The sequence below is a fragment of the Crinia signifera genome, chromosome 8, assembly GCF_055691185.1.
Source record: "Crinia signifera chromosome 8, ASM5569118v1, whole genome shotgun sequence".
Lineage (NCBI taxonomy): Eukaryota > Metazoa > Chordata > Amphibia > Anura > Myobatrachidae > Crinia > Crinia signifera.
In genome coordinates, this window is record NC_139224.1 from 127,872,287 (window position 1) to 127,894,422 (window position 22,136).

At 47.1% G+C, this 22,136-nt stretch overlaps 1 long non-coding RNA gene across 1 annotated transcript in view; it reads right to left on the bottom strand.

The window, feature by feature from the left end:
* Positions 1–11,131: 11,131 nt before the first annotated feature.
* LOC146027092 (uncharacterized) overlaps positions 11,132–22,136 on the bottom strand; it is an 88,227-nt gene continuing 77,222 nt past the window's right edge. The window contains exon 8 of the long non-coding RNA XR_014454662.1: positions 11,132–11,310. This is a non-coding gene — a long non-coding RNA (uncharacterized LOC146027092). The remainder of the gene's footprint in view (positions 11,311–22,136) is intronic.

The window sequence follows — 22,136 nt, forward strand, 5'->3', positions numbered from 1 at the left end:
TAACAAAGAAGGTCAAGGGCCATGGAGATCAATCAGGCAGCGGCAGCATCGCATACAGCATCAAGTAACAGCATGGAGGGAGGTAAAAAGCCTCAATATCGTCCTGAGAGAAGCAGCAGCAGGCCAGCAAGGTTCAGAGAGATGGATGCAGGTCAGAGGGGAGCTTCCAGTCCGAGAGGAAGGCAGCACATACAGACGAAAAGAAGCGCACGGGCGCCATCTGGTGGTCGGAGAAAAGAATTGCATAGCAAGCCAGTTCAACAAGGTTTATCAAGCATCCGGCCAGCAGCAGCACGTGGACGCAAAAGGGGAATACCGACCAGTGCAGGAGGGGCATCACTGCAGGGTGAGAGCAAGCGTGCGAGGGGGGAGGGAATGCCTGAGGCCACGGGATCAGAGGGGCATGATTCAGGGGAAGAGGGCCACAGCAGCAACTTTATACGCCAGGCCCAATCAGACACGCCGGGAGGGGTGCAGGGGGGTATGCCGGGACACGGGGGGGAGGGGGGAGGCAGCAGGCAGAGCATATCAGGGTCTCCAGGGGTGCGGGGAAAGTGGATCTTCCTGGCGGAAACCCAGAGCTACAATAGCCCTGCTCGGCAGCCCAATTTCACCCCAAGTCGTAGGGGGGGACGGGAGGATTTCCAGGAGCCAGCGGCGGGGGGCGGGAGCCATGGTCATTTCGCCCACTCCCCCCATTTTGTTTCCCCCCCCCGGAGGGGGTATTGCAGTCCCACTGCCCCTACCAATGGGCAGCGGCCACAGCTTTTCGATACCCCAAGGGCGCAGGGGCCAGAACATCTTGCCGAGGAGGAGCAGATACAGGCATTATTGGCACAAGCCAGAGGGGGGTTGGGGGGATCTTGCCACGGAACAATTGGGGACGCACTGGCCCATGCCTCGACCAGCAGGGCGGCAACACATCCAGGGGGAAGTGGTTCGACCCATGCCTCGGCCAGCAGGGTGCCAGCACAATCGGCGGGGTCGGAGGCCGTCGCCCAGACAAGCGCGGTTCAAGGAAGCAGCGGATCAGCATTGCACGGAATTGGTGAGATAAGCAATGTGTGTAATGTATATGCAGGTATTGATGCAGTATTGCAGGGTAGCAAGGTGAAATATGTTGCTGTATCTGATGTTGCCGGGGGTAGCAGCCAGAGCATAGCGGGAGGTGCGGGGGCATTGCCAAGCAGCAGCAGCAAGCATAACATCGTAGTCGATAGTATAGGCACAGGGGATGTGGCGCTCAGTGGTGCCAACCAGAGCGTTGCAGGACATAGCGACTCAGAGACAGACGACGAGGAGAAGTGCAAGGAGCTAAAAGAAAGGTTACGTTTGGCCCGGGAGAACATTAAAAAGAGGAAGTTAGCAGCGCCAGGGGCGGATGCACTGCTAAGTAAAATGGGGCAATCCGAGGCCGGGAAGTCCGAGTTTTTGCACCAGGGAGGCGAGCCAGATCACACACTCGGCGCACTAGAAGCGCATCTACCCGCAAAACTTAGAAAGGAGATCGTGAGGGGCGATTTCATAGATATATGCTCCCTTACGGAAAACGGCTGGAGGGAGAAAGACAAATTCAGTGAGAAAGGGAGTTGGCAGAAGGAATCCTACAAAACTATACAGCATTGGGTATCGGGAATGCTGGCGTACGCAGGCTGTTACGTGCAAGCGTACCCCAACATGCTAATGAACATGTTAAAATATGTCAACCTGATATATAGCATGCACAACGATTGTGGCGGCCAGGCTTGGCGCAGATATGATGAGGCCTTTAGGCTTAGGTCACAGGGACATAAGCCCATCAAGTACGGCACCAGGGACATGGAGCTATGGTTTAAGACACAAACAGAGGCCCTGGCAGAGAAGAGTGGGGTGATGCAGAAGTCAGCAGGGGGGCCCAGCACGCACAAACAGGACAAGCTTAAATGCTACTTGTTTAACGATGCAGAGTGCACCAGGCAGTCCTGTAAGTTTAAACACGCATGTACAATCTGTAGCGGGAATCACCCAGCGAAGGATTGCTATAAGCAGACAGGTCAGCACAGGGACAAGGCACCCGGAGCGACAGTCACAGAAAAAAGCACCTAGCCCAGGGAGGCTAAAGGGGGATCTGGGGGTGGCCATCCAGATACCCTAGGAAGGCAGAGGCTTCCTGGAGGGTTTTAGGGTCCTTATAAGGAAGCCCGTCTGGCCCAGCGGGGGTTACACGGTATATGCAATGATTAGGGGAAGGTGGGTTTAAGGCAAAGACATGGGCACACTGGACAGGCTTACACTGTATATACAGTGCGAGCAGAGGCACGTTAAATTTTCCTGGGTCAAACTGCAAAGGTATTGCATGTTGTCCCCTTGTTTTGTTTAGAAGGTGTCCCAGGCAGCAGATATGCTGGGAGAGATAGTTCCACAAACGCCCAGGGGCAGCCCCCACCTTCCCAGATAGGGTGAGGAAATACTTTGATACTATAGTGATACAATTGAGGACACTTCCGGCTCCCCCACCCCTGTTGGTTTTAGGGCAGGAAGGCGCACAGCTTGTGGTCTTTGAAAGGAGAGGCCAAACGCTGATAGCAGGGTCACTCCAGGGGGGGGGGGCGGAGTAGTACACATGGTTCACAAGGCTGGGACAGCTGGTTTATTGGAAGCAAACAGCTGGGCAGAAAAAACATGCAGGCAAGTTCATTAATCATTTGTTTATTTAAGGTTTCAGAGATAGTGCGGCTGTGACTGTGGCACCTGACACTGGTAGACAGTGATTAAACAAACTGGTAACAGCAGACAAAATATGGCAGGCTTGCCTGATAGGGAGTTTCCAGGGCAGTCTGGACAAAATGGATGGGAGATATTTGGTGGAAAGTGAGGAGATATATGCTGTGCAGTAGGGTTGATGGCTCTATATGCGAGCAGAAGTGTTTTAGGTTGAATACAGGAAATGCAGGCAACCAATGTGGAGTGTCAGAGTGGAGCTGCAGGCAAATGAGTGTCTTACTGGGAGGATCAGCATAGCAGCAGCATTTAAATGTATGGCAAGGGCCATATGGTGATTAGGTTTTTAGATGCATTTGCACGATCCGGGTGGCAGGAGGTTACTGGGGGGGCAACCAGTGGGGAACGGTCACAGTCCGGTGGAGCAGTCCCATGCAGCGCAGGCGACGAGACGCCAAGGGCATAAGTTGCGGAGGAAGGTGGTTGCTAGGGCAGGGTGGGGGCTTCGGTACCCGGCGCGCCGGGAACCTCGTGTGGCGGGGAGGGAGCGGTGCACAAGGCAGGAAATGTAGGGGAGTTACAGAATGCCTCGCATACTCACCATTAGGCGGCCGCACGCCTGGTTCCAGCATTAATACGGCAGGGGCCATACGGGTTGCGTGCCAGGTAGGGTGAGGTGCGGATGGTAGCTGATCCCATAATGGTAAGGGGCGTGTTCACGTGAGTCACATGACGTGGCTGGCACGGCCCATAGCGTGTAGGGGGCGTGTTCACGTGAGTCACATGGTGGTGACTGGCACGGCCCAGGCGGTACCAACTTGGTAGGGGGCGTGGTCGCGTACCCACGGCGGTGGAACGGACACGTCCCAGGGGTACCACATTAGCAGGAACAGAGCGCACCGCTCCCCTTTCTATCCCTTGCCCTGCAAAAGTGTTTGGTTATGATTATGGATTTGTGAAATAAAGCTGTGACCATTTTAATTGCCACAAACTATGTCGTCATGTTTCCATTATTTCGTTGACCAGAGCGGGGTGCCGGTAAGTCGCCCTCTCCCACCTTAAGGGAGCGCAGGGGGCCAAAATGGCCCCCGAAGCAGGATAAGGGGGTGGGGCGCTAGGCACCCTGCAGGTCAACGGAGGGAAACCTGGGTTCGGGGGGATGGGGGGGGAGGCAGCAGCCAGGGTAGCCGGTCCCCTTCTTGTCACCTAGCCATGAGGAGGGCCAGTGAGAAAGGACAGGTTTAATTGAGGGGGGCGTGAGCAGCAGCAGGAACAAAAGCAGAGAGCAGGGGGTCTGAGTTCACTCATCACCCAGCTAGGACAGAGACACCCACCCACCCAGCCCAGTTGTTTGGGAAAAGCCGGGGAAAGGCACTTGACAGGTGTCAGGTTGTGAATCTTGTATGGGACAGGTTGGAAAATGTTGTAGTTGTCACGTTGAAATGTGTAAAAAAAAAAAAAAAAAAAAAAAAAAAAAAATAATAATTAATAAACAAAAAAAAAAATAAAAAAAAAAAAAAAATTATAATTATAATATTTAAAAAAAAAAAAAAAAAAAAAAAATAGAAAATAAAATAAAGTATATATACCGTTTGCATACTTGTTGGATAATGTTGTATAGGAAGACTATATTGGCTAGGAGTGTAATTGTAACGTTGTCTTTGGTTGTCATTGTCATTACGGTGTATAAGATGCTTGAATAAGAATGTTGTCACAGTATTGCGGGGAGGGAGCGGTGCACAAGGCAGGAAATGTAGGGGAGTTACAGAATGCCTCGCATACTCACCATTAGGCGGCCGCACGCCTGGTTCCAGCATTAATACGGCAGGGGCCATACGGGTTGCGTGCCAGGTAGGGTGAGGTGCGGATGGTAGCTGATCCCATAATGGTAAGGGGCGTGTTCACGTGAGTCACATGACGTGGCTGGCACGGCCCATAGCGTGTAGGGGGCGTGTTCACGTGAGTCACATGGTGGTGACTGGCACGGCCCAGGCGGTACCAACTTGGTAGGGGGCGTGGTCGCGTACCCACGGCGGTGGAACGGACACGTCCCAGGGGTACCACATTAGCAGGAACAGAGCGCACCGCTCCCCTTTCTATCCCTTGCCCTGCAAAAGTGTTTGGTTATGATTATGGATTTGTGAAATAAAGCTGTGACCATTTTAATTGCCACAAACTATGTCGTCATGTTTCCATTATTTCGTTGACCAGAGCGGGGTGCCGGTAAGTCGCCCTCTCCCACCTTATCACCTGCCAGCTCCGACAGCAAGCGTCTCCCTCCGTAACTGTAAAGTATTAACTTTAACCTTTGACTTGTGCACACACATCAGCGGACCCCCGTTATTGCCGCTGATGAGTGCACACGGATGGGAGGGAGGAGGGGGAGTGAGGGGAGGAAGCTACAAATCTCTGTCCCTTAATTAAAGTAAGCATTCCCCCACATACAGAAGTAAGAGACACAGGATAATGTGGTGGTGTTATCATCACTAGGCTGCCTAGACATTACAGTGTCTTATATAGCGCAGTAGATTGCGTTACAGTGTCTTATATTGTGCAGCAGATTCTGTTACAGTGTCTTATATAGCGCAGCAGATTCCGTTACAGCGTCTTATATAGCGCAGCAGATTCTGTTACAGTGTCTTATATAGCGCAGCAGATTCCGTTTCAGTGTTTTATATAGCGCAGCAGATTCCGTTACAGCGTCTTATATAGCGCAGCAGATTCCGTTTCAGTGTCTTATATGGCGCAGCAGATTCCGTTACAGCGTCTTATATAGCGCAGCAGATTCTGTTACAGCGTCTTATATAGCGCAGCAGATTCTGTTACAGTGTCTTATATAGCGCAGCAGATTCTGTTACAGTGTCTTATATAGCGCAGCAGATTCTGTTACAGTGTCTTATATAGCGCAGCAGATTCCGTTACAGCGTCTTATATAGCGCAGCAGATTCCGTTATAGCGTCTTATATAGTGCAGCAGATTCCGTTACAGCGTCTTATATATTTCAAATGTAACATGTCACCACATGTTAGCCACGCCCCCAATTCATTACCGGGAGGAGTGGGGGGGGGGGGCACGAAATATGCCCTTGCTCCGGGCACCATGGCACCTAGCTACACCGCTGTTCCTGGTACGTTTTGTGATGTAGGCCATGCACCATTTTAGTTGCCCTTCTTTGTACAGTCTCTAATGTATTTATATCCTTCTGGAGATATGGTCTCCAGAACTGAACAAAATACTCTAGATGAGGTTGTACCAATGATCTATACAGTGGCCTTATTACTTCTTTCTATCTACTGCTGATACCTCTCCCTATGCAACCGACTTGCCTTCTTCAATTGCTTTGTTACATTGCCTACCTGCTTTTAAGTCCCCTGAAATAGTGACACCTAGATCCCTCTCTTCCTCAGTAGTTTCCATTATAGGGCCATTTATACTATATTTAGTCTTTGGATTTTTGCAACCCAAGTGCATGATTTAGCATTTTTTGGCATTAAACTGTAGTTGCCATGCTCTTGTCCATTCCTCTAATCTACCTAGATCATCAATCATTTGTTTTACCCCTCCTGGTGTGTCTACCCTGTTACATACCTTTGTGTCATCTGCAAAAAGGCACATTTTACCCTCAATTCCATTTTCAATATCATCAATAAAGATATTAAAAAGCACTGGTCCAAGTACAGATCCCTAGGGTACTTCACTTGTAACCTTTCCCTCCTTTGACTGTACACCGTTTACTACAACTCTCTGTTTTCTGTCCTGCAACCATGCTCTTATCCATTCAACTATCTTAGAATCAAATCCCAAGCTTTCAAATTTATTAAACAGTCTGCAATGTGTCAAAAGCCTTACTAAAGTCTAGATAAGCTACATTTACAGCCCCACCTTGATCTATTACTTTAGTCACCCAGTCAAAAAAGTCAATAAGATTTGTTTGACATGATCTTCCCCCAGTAAACCCATGCTGTTTTGGATCCTGTAAATTGCTTGTTTTGAGATATTCTACAACTCTTTGTTTTAAGAGTGTTTCCATCAATTTCCCTACTACTGATGTAAGGCTCACTGGTCGATAGTTGCTTACCTCTTCCTTGCTCCCACTTTTGTGCAGTGGGAACACTTCCCAATAGGACTGCCTTGGTGACTGGCAGGTCAGACTTCCAATAGGAAATCACTACCAGTCACAGTGAAGCCAGTGCAGTCTCACAGACTGCATCTGGCTTCACTACAGTGGCGGATTTTACCTGGGGGCTGCAGCCCTGCAGCCCATAGGTAAAAACCGCCTTGGATGTACGGGATGCGGTCATTCGTCAGACTGCATTTAGGTCTACAGTCATTAGGTCGACCCCACTAGGTCGACTGGCAGGAAGGTCGACCTGACTTAAGGTCGACATGGGCCAAGGTCGACATGACTTAAGGTCGAATTTGCATAAAGGTCGACATGAGGAAGGTCGACTGGTCATAAGGTCGACATGGGTTTTTCACTGTTTTTTGAGCCGACATGTGCCGACAGGCGGTATTTCATGCCCTACCATCCACTAGGGCGTGGTGGGAGAATAAAATAGTGTGTCGAGCGCAGCGAGGCACCGTGCCCGAAGCATCGCGAGCGAAGCGAGCGATGCGAGGGTCCGATTCTCATTGCCAACTGTGTCCATGTCGACTGTGTCGACATTCGGATAAAAAACCAGTGAAAAACCCATGTCGACCTTATGACCAGTCGACCTTCCTCATGTCGACCTTTATGCAAATTCGACCTTAAGTCATGTCAACCTTGGCCCATGTCGACCTTAAGTCAGGTCGACCTTCCTGCCAGTCGACCTAGTGGGGTCGACCTAATGACTGTAGACCTAAATGCAGTCTGACGAATGATCCCATTCCGGATGTACAGTATGTATATCAGTCATGTCCAAACTATAGCCCTTCAGCTGTTGTGAAACTACAAGTCCCATCATGCCTTGCAAAAGTTTTGCTATTAGGGAATGCTAAAACGAAGGCAAGGCATGCTGGGATGTGTAGTTTCACAACAGCTGGAGGGTCACAGTTTGGACATGCCTGATACATACATCCATATGGACTACTCTATTAACACTTCAATAGCACTTTTGGTACTTGTGTAGTTTCACGGCGGCACTGCCTGCGATTTAGCACACTTCCACTATCCACGCCAGCCTCAAGCGTTTGTAACGCAGCGAGCCCTGCGAGGGAACATGGTACGCGTCCTCCCAATCTGTTCATATGCCCACTATCCACGTTGGCGTGGTGTTGATTTTATAAAGTGTAGGGAGCGCAGCGAGCCACTGTGCCCGAAGCGTGGTGAGCGGACACAGAAAACGAGCCCGAAGCAAGGCGAGTGCAGCGTATTACTTGACGTGTATTACTTGACATGTATTCCGCGTGCGCTCGCCACGGTTCGGGCTTGTTTTACACGTCCCCTCGTGGGGCTCGCTGCGCTCGCCACGCTTTGGGCTCGATGGCTCGCTGCGCTCACCACACTTTATAAGATCAACTCCACCCCTACGTGGATAGTGGGGGTGAACAGGTCAGGCGGACGTTTAAATAAGGATCACATTGTGATACTATGTATATACCCATTCTGGTTATCTATTAGGAATGGTTCCATCTTTTATATGCTCTTATATGCTCTAAAGAGGGGAATACAAATCATCTGGACTGTGTTGGGTAAGTATTTATAAAAAATGTAATAGAATAGTCCATATGGATGTAGGGGACTGCACTATTCCATTCAATAAAGCATACCTCCAAACTTTTAATTATGCTGAGGAGGGACACAGGCGCGCGGTGAAGGCGCGTGCCCAGAATTAGGTGGTGTGGCTTGCCGCGGGGAGGGTGTGTGGCCTATAATCGTGTCATCCCACGAGGCCACGTCCCCATTTTATGCTGTGGGGACATGGCCCAGAGGCTCTGTGAGCCTCTAGCCAAGCCCCCAGCCCCTCTGGCTGCGGGGATAGACTCTATGGCCATGCGCACAGCATCTATTTACCACTGTATCTGCACATGCGCAGAAGTTAAACATCAGTCCCCTGTGCAAACGCACGGGAGACTACACCAATTAGAGGAGCCCTTAGGTCTGTTTTAGTTTGATTCAGTCATATGGAATAAGATCCATTGAATTAAACATTAAAGGATCTTTTTCTTATAGATGGGTAACCTTTAATTTTCAATAAAACTATTTGGGGTTAAAAGAGTGAATATTTTACCTGATTATTGATCCCCTCCTTTTATCAGAAAAATACAGACATAAGAATTTATAGCACATTTTGCTGAGACACCAACAAGTCAAGCCTGGAGGGTATAATAACCTTATGGAGGTATGTACCGTTTATATATACATACGTAGTGTGAAAGGTTGCCAGAAAGTGTAAAAAAATTATGAAAATGGCAAAAAACTATTTAAAACGTTTATGCAAAACAACTGTGAAAAACTGTACACATTCAAAAAAGAATGGCTCTGTCTGTTCTTTCCATCTGTTTTCGGATTAACTTTGTTTAGTTAAATTATGTATCTGGATATGACAAAATGTTAGAAATTTAACATATACTATGGCATTTATTGTTGTATTCTACATTTGTAGATCAAATACCTCTTATGAGAGGAAACACATTGGGTTTTGCTACGTTTATGAATGCAAACAACTGCTAAGAAATAATTATTTCAATAACAGAGACTGTAGTAGTGTATTTTATTGTATTTAAAAAAATGTTTTAATACATTATGCAGTATACTAAGTTGTGGGTGCTTATAACACTATTGTTTGTGATTCCCTGTGTTTGAGTCCTTACTTACCTGGCAACAGGGCAATCTCTCTTCTCCCATTCGCCTTCGGCCTTCAAACATCCTAAGTGGTTTGTATACAGCCATCTCATTGGCTACCTCTCTGATAATCCCATAATCCCATCCTCGATCCTCTTCAGTCTGATTTTTGCCAACTCCCCTGAAACTGCCCTGGTCAAAGTTACCAATGACCTGCTCTCCGTCAATGCCAGGGGTCACTTCTCATTACTTATTCTACTGGATCTTTCTGCTGCTTTCGACGCTGTGGATCATTTTCTACTGATTCATACCCTCCAGACTGTATTGTGTACTAAAAATTGTGCTGCTAATTGTTACCTGTACTGTGTGTGCTTTTGTTTTTCAGTTACTGTTATCTTTAGTCCTGTGTACCCTGTATTGCTCTAATTATGTGCCCTATAAATAAAATGTAATAATAATGATACAGTAAGCAGCATAACATGAGCCGCCCAGGAGAACAATTACATGGAGGATAACCGGGAGGCGGCTGCGATCTCTCTCCCACCAGGCAGCAGGGCACTTGCGGGTTCCAGGACTGTCATTCATATCATTAAGACAAGACTAGTGGTCTGACGAGACTTAGGGGCCCATTTACTATGGGATTGCATATACAGTGTGATCTAGGTGGGATCTACCACCCAGGACAGCATTTCAATATGCTTTCCTTTTGACTGAATGTATGTCTCTGCAGCTCTGAAAGAGTCTGTCCCTGTGATCTGCTGTACTGGGTGCCAGGTGTGTGGGGAGCTGTGCATGCACGGTTAGCAGTGACCTCCACGCGTGAACACACTGCCCTGCCAGCAGTGTGATAAGTAGCCCATAGGCTACTGCAATTTCAGAGCCCCAGGACCCAATGCAATGATGCCCGATATCAGTACATCGGGTAGCATCACATTTGCCATAGTAGCCTATGGGGGGAAGCGGCTGTGAGCAGAACAGGATGGATTGCAGCATGTAATATTGATTCCTGCTGCTGTCCCACCTAGATTTGGGTGATACTAAATATTTGTGGCTAACTGCCCCCAAATATTTTATTCTGGTAAATTAGCCACAAATATTCAATAGTAAATGGGCCCCTTTCATGGCCTTCGGAAGGTAGGCAGGGGTATAGGCAGTGAGGAGGTGGCCGAGGCAGGATGGTGTGAGTGAGGAGAGCAGTGCACTTGCCAGCAGTACATTTCCAGAGAAAAGCTGTGCGCTGCAGCTCTCGCTACTTCAAGCCAGGTCAGCTCCTCTAAATAACGGTAATCTGCGTACACATACTGTATGTAACCAATGGCAGCTCCTAATCGCATCAGGTGTGGTACACTGCCTGCTGCACAGCATCATCTTGGTGCTTTCCACAGTCTTCGCCAGTGCTGGCTCCCTCAAGCCACCGCAGGGTCTGCAGGAGCACTGTTACACCACTGGCTACAGCCATTTATTGTTAAAATTTAGAGCAATTTTGCAGCCATAAATTACATTATCAGGTTATTAGCAAATATATTGATGTTTCCTTTATGTACTGCAGATATCTAGATCCATTTGAGTTTCATTTGTTTGCTTCATTTTTAATATACTGTACATATTTCCAACTCATTGCTTTGGATCTGTAACTAATGACAATACACAGAGCAATAACTTGCAAGAAATTTATTGATTTAAAGAAATCACTCAGGAAATAAAGCAAAAATCAAGACTTCTCAAACACTTGGGCGATCCAATGAGAATGAGAGTTTCAGAAGATTATTAATATTGGTTTGCAATGATTCGGAATCAGTTTTCTCCTTTGGAAGCAGATTTGCTTCAGATTGAATCCTGCGACTCTGCAAAATAACAGAACCATATAAATACATTTATAAACATATGGGGTTATTTTAGATTTGGGTGGGGTCTGTTCAAACTGAAATCTAAATTGCAGTGTAATAATAAAGCAGGTAGTTTTACACTGCACAATAACAAAATAACTTGCTGAAATCTCACTCTTAATCTGTGTCTATATTATATCTGCCCCAATTATGTGAATTTAAGAAAAAAACAACTTTGCATTCAGGTATAAATAACGCCCATAGAGCCTTGTCCATAGAATGAATGCACCAGGGGCACTTTAAGAGAGGAGGAGGCCAGCGTGCAGCCTCCTTGGTTCAGATTCCACGCATGCGCTGTGAACAATTTTCTAGCAATTCTGGCAGCACTGTGGCCTTTACCATGAGACTCCAGAGTGTAGGTATTAAAAAACAGGTGCAGTTTGGGTCTCCCTGGGACATTGCACCCATTATAAATATACCACTGGTTACCACATAAAATGTGATGAACATAAACTAGATATATCATTAAAGCAGCTTACAGTAGCTTTCTACATACAATTGAATGTATCGAGGGCCTGATTCAGACATGTTTGCTAATTATAGAATTCACAAATTGAGAGATCATTGAACGCTTCGCTTGTGTACTGTTCACATCGCGCATGTGCAAGGGGAATTAGTGACTGAAGATGCATATGGATCATAAACACCAAAGGAACCGCAGAATGAAAGACTGTCAGAGTTTGGGGGTGCTTGGATTGCCATTAACAAACGTATTCGCAATTCTCTCGCAATTTAGCAAAGGCTATTGAACCTTATTCTAGTTCACTCTTTCTGACAAAATCCTTCTTAGATGGACAAAACCATGTGCACTGCAGGTGGGGCAGATGTAACTTGTGCAGAGAGAATTAGATTTGGGTGGGGTTTTACTTCAAAGTGAGATCTATATTGCAGTGTAAAAATAAAGCAGTCAGTATTTACCCTGCACAGAAACAAAATAACTCACAAAAATCTAATTCTCTCTGCACAAGTTACATCTGCCCCCCTGCAGTGCACATGGTTTTGTCCATCTAAGAACATACCTCCCAACATGACCCTCTCCAGGAGGGACACATTGCTCTGCTCCTGCACTTCCCTCTTCATTTTGATTGCCATCACCTGTGGAGAAACACCTTTCTTACTAGTTAACCTGTTCAAAAACAGGTGATGGCAATCATACATTAAGAGGAAAGTCCAGCAGCAGAGTAGTTTGTCCCTTCTGGCATGGGTCATGTTGGGAGGTATGTAAGAAAGATTTTGTCAGAAAGAGTGAACTAGAATAAGGCCCATTGTCTCTTTCTGTCTGGGTGGTTTCTTTTTTGCTCACAGTGTACTGCAAATTCTAAAGTTAGGGTCAGGTCTGATACAGGCCTTGAATTTCCTAGCTGTGGCTGTAATCAGGGCCGGCGCCACCACTAGGCAGTGTTAGGCATTTGCCTAGGGCGCCGGCCACTGGGGGGCGGTAGTGGGGAGCAGGGCAGGAGGGAGAGCTGGAGGTCTGGCTTAGCGGGCAGGAGGGAGGGCTCGCTGCGCTGTAGTTTAGTCCCGATGCATGTTAACTGACATCTTACTCCACCCGAACTGCATACAGCCGCTCAGCCGGGCAGCGTCTGAGGGTGAGCCAAGTGCTCAGCGCTGCCCGGCTGAGCGGCTGTACACGGTGCGGGTGGAGGAAGATGTCAGTCACACTGCGCCAGGACTGAACTGCGAGGCCTCCCTCCTGCCCGCTAAGCCAGACCTCCAGCTCGCCCTCCCTCCCGCCCGATGAGCTAGACCCGGGTGAGTAATTATATATGCACTGGAGGGAACAGCACGGCGGCCGTATCCCCCCCCCCAGATCAGCGCGCCGGCCGTATTCCCCCCCCCCCCCCCGGGGCGCTCCGGCGCCTTGCACTGGCTGTAATAGAATCACATACCTTCCAACATGAACCTCTCCAGGAGGGACACAACGCTCTGTTATTGGACTTCCCTCCAAATGTATGACTACCATCACCTGTGTGGAAGCACCTTTCTTATCCATTAACCTGTTCAACACAGGTGATGGCAATCATACATTAAGAGGAAAGTCCAGCAGCAGAGTAGTTTATCCCTCCTGACATGGGTTATGTTAGGAGGTATGGAAAAAGATATTCAGGATGCAATGCACCTCTTGGCCCCGCCCCCTTCGCATGTAGCTTTGCTACAGTTGTATTTCTGTACATTCTGTACGGGATACGGTCATATTGTCTACAGCATTAGGTCTACACCACTAGGTCGACCTGCATTTAGGTCGACATGCATTTAGGTTGACATGACTGAAGGTCGACAGGGTCATTAGGTCGACTTTTATAAGGTTGATAGGGTCATTAGGTCGACATGGGAAGGTCGACAGGCAAAAGGTTGACATGGGGTCATTTAACTGTTTTATGAGTCGACATGTGCCGACAGGCTGTATTTCATGCCCTACCATCCACTAGGGCGTGGTGGGAGAACAAAATAGTGTGCCCGAAGCATGGCGAGCACATCGGTGCTATGTTGACTCTGTCGACGCTTGAAAAAAAAAAAAACATGTCGACATTATACCTGTCGACCTAATGACCCTGTCGACCTAACACATGTCGACCTAATGACCCTGTCGACCTAACCCATGTCAACCTTCAGTCAGGTCAATCTAAATGCAAGTCGACCTAATGGTGTAGACCTAATGCTTGTAGACCTATATGCAGTCTGACGATGATCCAATTCCTTCTGTACAGCAGTGGAAGCCAACTCCAGTCCTCAAGAACTACCAACAGTTAATGTTTTCCCGGTCTCCTGACAGAATCACAAGTGAAGCAATTACAGTAGCTCCACCTGTGGTTCTTTTAAAGAGTGCGTGAATAATGAATACACATGTGCACCTGCTAGGTGGTCTGGAAAATGTGAGGTGTTGATAGCTCTCGAGGACTGGAGTTGGCTACACCTGCTGTACAGCAATCACTCAGCAAATTGCCCACAAATGTATTTTTACTAAGGACCGTATTCTGGTCAACACCCAACGCTGAAAAATTTGCAATGTTGTGTGTGGACTAAACACAGCCTGCAGTGCCGGCCGCCCTCCCTTGCATCCGTGACTCTCCCCACCCCCCCCCCCACCCCCTGAACAGCTGCAAATGAATGATTTGCATAATCATCCATTCGTAGACTTGGGTGCGAATTGATTTCTCCAGCGCTGACAGAAACTAATGTAGAAGTATAGACTGCGCTATGAGTGATGCATAAAATGACTCTAATTGGAGCCAGTCATAATTCAAAGACAATTAATATTTTTTTATTCCTTAAAAAAGAAAGAGGAGATTTCCCCAAGCTATAATTACCGACCGGTAAATTAGAACAAAAACATATATTAAAATTCAAAATATGCGTACATTGAAATACACCTAAAATATTAAGTATTGTCATAGATTACTTAGAACAAACAGTTATGGATAAATTAAAAATAATATTTAATCTCAAAGTTTATGATACCCTAAATTCAGTCAGGTATGTTACTGATCCACCCAACATTCATTAGTAAGTTAGTAGCAATTTAGTTGCAGAGTCCGGTTCCTCAAAATAGTGTTAAAAGGTAAATTACATAGGATGAGGAGCAATTCAGAAAACTTTAACATGTGGTGCGGCAAACAGTATGTAGGCCGCACCGCTCGTCAATTAAATGTCCATTTTTTAGAGCATAGACAGAACATAATAAAAAGTGTTAAGTCACATCCACTCTCACAACATATCTCCAGCTGCAGGGAAGGTAATTTGGATAATATTACCATTAAGGCAATAGATTACATCACTCAGACAGGGAGGGGTGGGGATCGATTTAACCGCCTATGTCGTAGGGAGGCTTACTGGATCTTTAGATTGAATACCCTAGTTCCAGGGGGACTAATGACACCATAGAACTGAATGCCTTTTGAGGAGAACCATTAAACTCTGACCACCTTCTACCTGATAATTAGCTAGTTAATAATTTGTTTTCTATCTTCTCCCTATATACTATTATCTTTCTCCAACCCTATTATCTTACATAAGCCAGAAATATTAATGTAGATCAGTGGCGTAGATAGCGTAAGGCAGCCCCCGCTGCTCTGCATCCCGGCGCCTGGCTCCTTATGAGTCCAATGTCCATCACAAAATGGCCGCCTCCTCAGAGCAGACCGTTTTTTTAAGATGCTAGAGGAGGCAGCGACGGCCTCCTCTAGCATCCTTACAAACGGTCTGCTGTAAGGAGGCGGCCATTTTGTAATGGACATTTGACTCAAGGAGCCAGGCGCCGGGCCGCAGATTAGTAGATATGCGGTCCCGACTTCCGGCAGAATACAGACGCGGCAGGGGAGGCAGGGTAAGAACGGGGAGGCAGTGCTAAATTTAGGGAGGGGGGGCGCCAAAATTATCCAGCGGGGGGGCGCAAAAATTGGTGCTACGCCCCTGATGTAGATATAAAGTCCTTGTGCCGGGAGATGTCATGACTCATCTGGGCTGCGCTCTGACAACCCCCCCGGTAGACATATAGCTAGTTAGGATACTGTGTCTCACCTGCTCTCTGTATATTATCTGTCTTCTAGTTTACAAATTTACATGTAAGCACTTGTTTAATTCTGTCTTCCATGCGGTGCTGGGGGCTGTATGGTCGCAGAATCAGAGGTCCATCTGGGCTGTGCCCTGGCATTCCCCCAGCATGGATACAGACAATCACGCTATAAGCATTAGAATCAATTCCACTTCCTCAGAAATTGGGTGGGATAAAACTGCTTGGTAATCAGAGTGAATTGAAAGTCACAGGTAAGTGCACTTTACCGATTTTGGGAACTACCATTGATCGTTGGACTCCAGTCCCCACAAAAAAGATGTTGTCCTCACTATTTCTATGGAGCTTCTGGCTGCCACTGGAGGTGTATTAGCAGAATGACGTCAGTTGAACTTGCGCTCTCTTGCGCTGGAGGCTGGATGTTTGAAGCCAAGGTCCATCATTTCCAAATGATTGACCTTTGATAAAGCTACAGTCAGCAGTGAAACGCGTTAGTTGTACCCATCCCACTCCCAGGACCTTGCCTTTGGGACTCTGCTACCTTGTGGATAATTTGGAAATTATACTCCAGCTCTACCCATTCAATTATTACAACTGGCGGATCGTGCAGTGTGGACTCCTCTGGTGGCTTCAAACATCCAGTCTCCAGCGCAAGAGGGTGCAAGTTCAACTGACATCATTCTGCTAATACACCTCCAGTGGCAGCCAGACGCTCCGTAGAAATAGTCAGGACAACATCTTTTGTGGGGACTGGAGTCCACCGATCAAAGGTGGTTCCCAAAATCGGTAAAGTGCACTTACCTGTGACTTTCAATTCACTTGGATTACCAATCAGTGTTATCCCACCAAATTTCTGAGGAAGTGGTATTGATTTTAATTACCCCAATTATAATCTTTTATTCATTTATCCTTTTTTATTGTTGTGTATATTATGTGTAATAACTGTGTATATGAGTAAAGATTTATATTAATTGTATCCAACACTTGCAACTACATTTCTTGTTATACAAGCGCTGCTTACACACTAATACCCCTTTCACATCGCACTTTTAAAACGGTAAATTGCCGTTTTTTTCCCTTTTTAAAACGTTTAAGCCTGCACTGTGAATGCACCACAGCCGATTTACCGTTTAAAGTTAACTGGCATTTCGAACCGTGTAAAAAGCAGAGTCCTACACGGTTCCTTGCCGTTTTTTGTGCAATGTGAATGTGTACAATGCTATGCATTCACAGTGCAGGCTTAAACGTTTTAAAAAGGGAAAAAAAAAACGGCAATTTACCGTTTTAAAAGTGCGATGTGACAGGGGTATAAACCGGTATTTAAAACGGTAATCTGCGGCAATGTTAAGGCTCTGACCCGTTTTAATTACCGTTTTAAATACCGGTTTTTAAAACGTGTCGGCGATGTGAAAGTGGTATTATAGTGTGATTGTGTGTATTTTGTCTTTTGGTAATAGGGGATTGACTACCCCCTTATTAAGCAGCTGCTTTACTTAGAAATCCAGCCCCTGTTAAAGCGCCTGAATTTATTCTTTATTGAATTCTTACTGTATTCCCCCAACATGGCACTGCTTGACAAATTAGTTTAAAAAAAAAATCAAAATACATTGAGGTCTAAACTATCTATCCAAGGTATCTGTACAGAGAATATAGTATTAACAACCCTATTCTACTTACAAAATTTGTTATATTGGGATACATGGGACCGGAGATTATCCAGATTTTATTATAACATCACCCAAATTTAACATTGTCTGGATATGGACCTGACTGTCTATTGATTACTCACCGTTTTTGTATTTATCCTTTTGTATCTTTCTTATCTCTTGATATAAACAACATTATAAGTCATTAATTAGTTTTCCTCTACTTCTTCGACTATCTCCTATATATTTGGCTACATCTGTCACTCAAAGTGGGTGTCTGTGTCTATAACGCTCTGTTCCTGGACTTTCCTCTTAATGTGTGATTGCCTTCATCTGTGCTGAACACCTTTCTGAGAAATTAACCTGTTTAAAACAGGTGATGGCAATCATACATTAAGGGGAAGTCTAGAAACAGAGCATTGTGTCCCTCCTGGAGATGGTCATGTTGTGAGGTATGTGACAGAGAACCAGCCCAGTGAGCCCACAGACAGTGCCAGACACCCACTGCCTTCCCATGTTGCCCAGCACTGCTACTCCACAGCCACCAGGTGAGCGCCCCCCTCCCGCGATTTGCGGCAAAACCTCCCCCCCGCGCGCCCCCCCCCCTCCCGCGATTCACGGCAAAAACACCCGCTCCCCCATGACCCGCCCCCCGATACGCGGAAAAAACACCCCCCCCGCGACCTCCCTCCCGCGATTCGCGGCAAAAAGAACAACCCCCCCGCGACCCCCCCTTGCACGATTGGCGGCACCCCCCCTGCGACCATCCTCCCGCGATTCGCGGCACCCCCCCCCCCTGCAATTCGCAGCAGCCCCAGGATTAAATGGCACATACAAAACACTGACATGGCTATGGTCGACAATGAAAAAGGTTGACATGAGTTTTTGAAGATTTATTTTTAATTTTTTATTTTTTTCATATTCATTGTCATGTGTCGACATGGACACCAATGAAGTGGCACACTTATGTCAACATTTACATGTGTTGACCTTTCTGTGTTGATTTTTTCTTGTGGCGATTCGCGTCACACCCCCCCGCAACCCCCCCTCCCGCGATTCGCGGCACCCCCCGTGACCCCCCACCTCCCGCAATTCGCGGCAACCCCCCACCGGAACCCCTGTGAACCCCGCCCTCCCGCGATTCGCGGCACCCACCCCCGCGACCCCCCCTCCCGCAATTCGCGGCACCCCCCCCCCCGTGATTCGCGGCAGCTCCAGAATTAAATTGCACATGGAAAACACTGACATGGCTATGGTCGACAATGAAAAAGGTTGACATGAGTTTTTGAAGTTTTTTTTGTCATTTTTTGAATATTTTCATATTCATTCTCATGTGTCGACATGGACACCAATGAAGTGCCACACTTATGTCAACATTTACATGTGTTGACCTTTCTGTGTTGATTTTTTTCTTGTGGCGATTCGCGTCACACCCCCCGCAACCCCCCCTCCGGCGATTCGCGGCACCCCCCCGCAACCCCCCCCTCCCGCAATTCGCCGCAACCCCCCACCGGAACCCCCATGAACCCCACTCTCCCGCGATTCGCAGCACCCAGCCCCCGCAACCCCCCCCCCTCCCGCAAATCGCGGCACCCCCCGCGATTCGCGGCAGCCCCAGGATTAAATGGCACATGGAAAACACTGACATGGCTATGGTCGACAATGAAAAAGGTTGACATGAGTTTTTGAAGGTTTTTTTTCATTTTTTGAATATTTTCATATTCATTCTCATGTGTCGACATGGACACCAATGAAGTGCCACACTTATGTCAACATTTACATGTGTTGACCTTTCTGTGTTGATTTTTTCTTGTGGCGATTTGCGTCACACCCCCCCCACCCCCCCCCCGCAACCCCCACTCCCGCGATTCACGGCACACACACACACCCCCCGCGATTCTCGGCACCCCACCCCGTGACCCCCCCTCCCGTGATTCACGGCACACCCCCCGCGACCCCCCTACCATGATTCGCCGCAACCCCCGCCCCCGTAACCCCCCTCCCGCGATTCTCTGCAATCCCTCCCCTCCCGCGATTCGCAGCATCCACCCCCCCACAACCCCCCCTCCTGCAATTCGCGGCACCCCCCGCGACCCCCCTCCTGCAATTCGCGACACCCTCCGCGACCCCCCCTCCCGCGATTCGCGGACACCTAAGTTGCAATACAGGGCATCTTTCATACAATTCTAACCATATTTCTCATATACAAACGTTCACAAATTAAGGGGGCGCAGCCCCTTACGACGGTGTGAAGAGCGCCCGTAGGGCGCGATGAATCACCTAGTGTATACATATATGTTTTATATAAATATCTCTCATTACGAAGTACTAAGATTTTGGTTAATATATAGGTACTTATGTATTATCTGGGCTGCCGATTTTTTGATTGTATGCCTTAACTTAAGGCATACAATCAGATGCGATGAGATATCGCATCGCATGGCATACGACCATATCGCATGCGATGCGATGACCCGATTTTTCCATAGGATTCAATGTTAAAATGGACTGAGTCCATTTTAACATGGAATTCAATGGGAAAAAGGGGTCCTTTTCATACCCCTACTATCCAAGTGGGCATGGAGTTGGATATAAACCTGTGGCGAGCGTAGCGAGCCACCGAGCCCGAAGCGTGGAGAGCGAAGCGTGGCGAGCGAACGGTATTCTGTGTCCCCTCGCGGGGCTCGCTACGCTCGCCACGCTTCGGGCTCGGTGGCTCGCTACGCTCGCCACAGGTTTATATCCAACTCCATGCCCACTTGGATAGTAGGGGTATGAAAAGGACCCCTTTTCCCATTGAATTCCATTTTAAAATGGACTCAGTCCATTTTAACATTGAATCCTATGGAAAAATCGGGTCCATCGCATCGCATCGCATGCGATATGGTCGGATGCGATGCGATGGACCCGATTTCAAAATCAGCAGCCCAGTTAGTACATAAGTACCATTATATATTTATTAAATATGTATTAAAGACAACTGTTGTTACCAATGATGTTCTAGTATCATAATATTCATGAGAGATGTAACATTCCGAAAACACCAAGAAAAAACGTATCTGCAAATTATTTATAAAGTAATAATGAGTCAGCTCTGGGTTCGGATCTGGGCTGGAATAAGAAATATTCTGGGCTGGAATAAGAAATATTCCATGAAGAATGTAAACTTAATTATGACACTTCCCCCTCTTCTCATTTGTATTAAATTTGAACAAAGTGCAATAAGGTCAAGTGCGCGTATGTAAACTAATGATTCCATATGGAACGCACTACTTCTGTGAAGGGATGACAGTACTGAGAACAAGACCTGGAACGCAAATCTAAGGAAGTGCGAATCACATGACCTGGGGGGGAAAAGAACCTGCCCACAGTGAAAACCCAGCGGCTTCTTAATGGAAGCCGACAAACGGCAGATTCTACTTGATCTTTGATAAAGCCACCAAGAGATGCAGACAGGGAAACGCGTCAGTTTATACTCTACACCGGCCTACAGACATGACTGCCGGCTGGCAATTATTACCAGATACCTCCACAGACATAATTGTGATACACACGCTAACCAGAGGGAACGCGACTGCAAGTACCCCACTGGAGACTGGAGGAGAAATCCAGCCTGTTTTTAAAAAACCTAAGAGACACATCAGCCTGTGATCCATTGAAGGGGACAATATACTCACGGGAGTGGTAACTATACCCTTTTGTTATATGAAAAATAACAAACTAACACTACTTTGAGGAACTGGACTCTGCTACTAAATTGCTAATATCTTACGGTACTTATATGTTAGTTGGGCACCCAATAAGCTATTTTCTTAGTTTTCCGCGTCCCCTCGCGGGGCTTGCTACGCTCGCCACTCTTCGAACTCGGTGGCTCGCTGCGCTCGGTGGCTCGCTGCGCTTGATATAAAATCAACTCCATGCCGACATGGATAGTGGGGGTATGAGCATACTAACTATAGTGGGTGCCCAACTAACATATAAGTACCACTTACTAATGAATGTTGGATGGATCAGTAACATACCTGACTGAATTTAGGGTATCATAAACTTTGAGATTAAATATTATTTTTAATTTATCCATAACTGTTTGTTCTAAGTAATCTATGACAATACTTAATATTTTAGGTGTATTTCAATGTATGCATATTTTGAATTTTAATATATGTTTTTGTTCTAATTTACTGGTCGGTAATTATATGTGTATAGCTTGGGGAAATCTCTTTCTTTTTTAAGGAATTAAAAAAAGATGAATTGTCTTTGAATTATGACTGGCTCCAATTAGGTACATTTTATGCAGCACTCATAGCGCAGTCTATACTTCTACACTAGTTCTCTTTCTTTGCATAATAGGGATTGAGTAAATCCCTTATAGACAGCTGCTGTAGTGACTGTCCCGTAGCGCTTAGAACAATCTCTTTTTCTGTTTGGCTCACAGAAACTCCCTGTGTGGGATGCTGACATCAGCTGCCCGCCCCCCCGTGTAATTTCCGATTTCCCTGGGAATGCCCAGCATTTTCATGAGAACGCCCATGAAACGATGGGCGTTCCCATGGGCTATGCCCCCACCGCCAGCCCTCGCCCCCCCGCCCACACTGCTTGGTGTGAGTGGGACCGTGAACATGTAG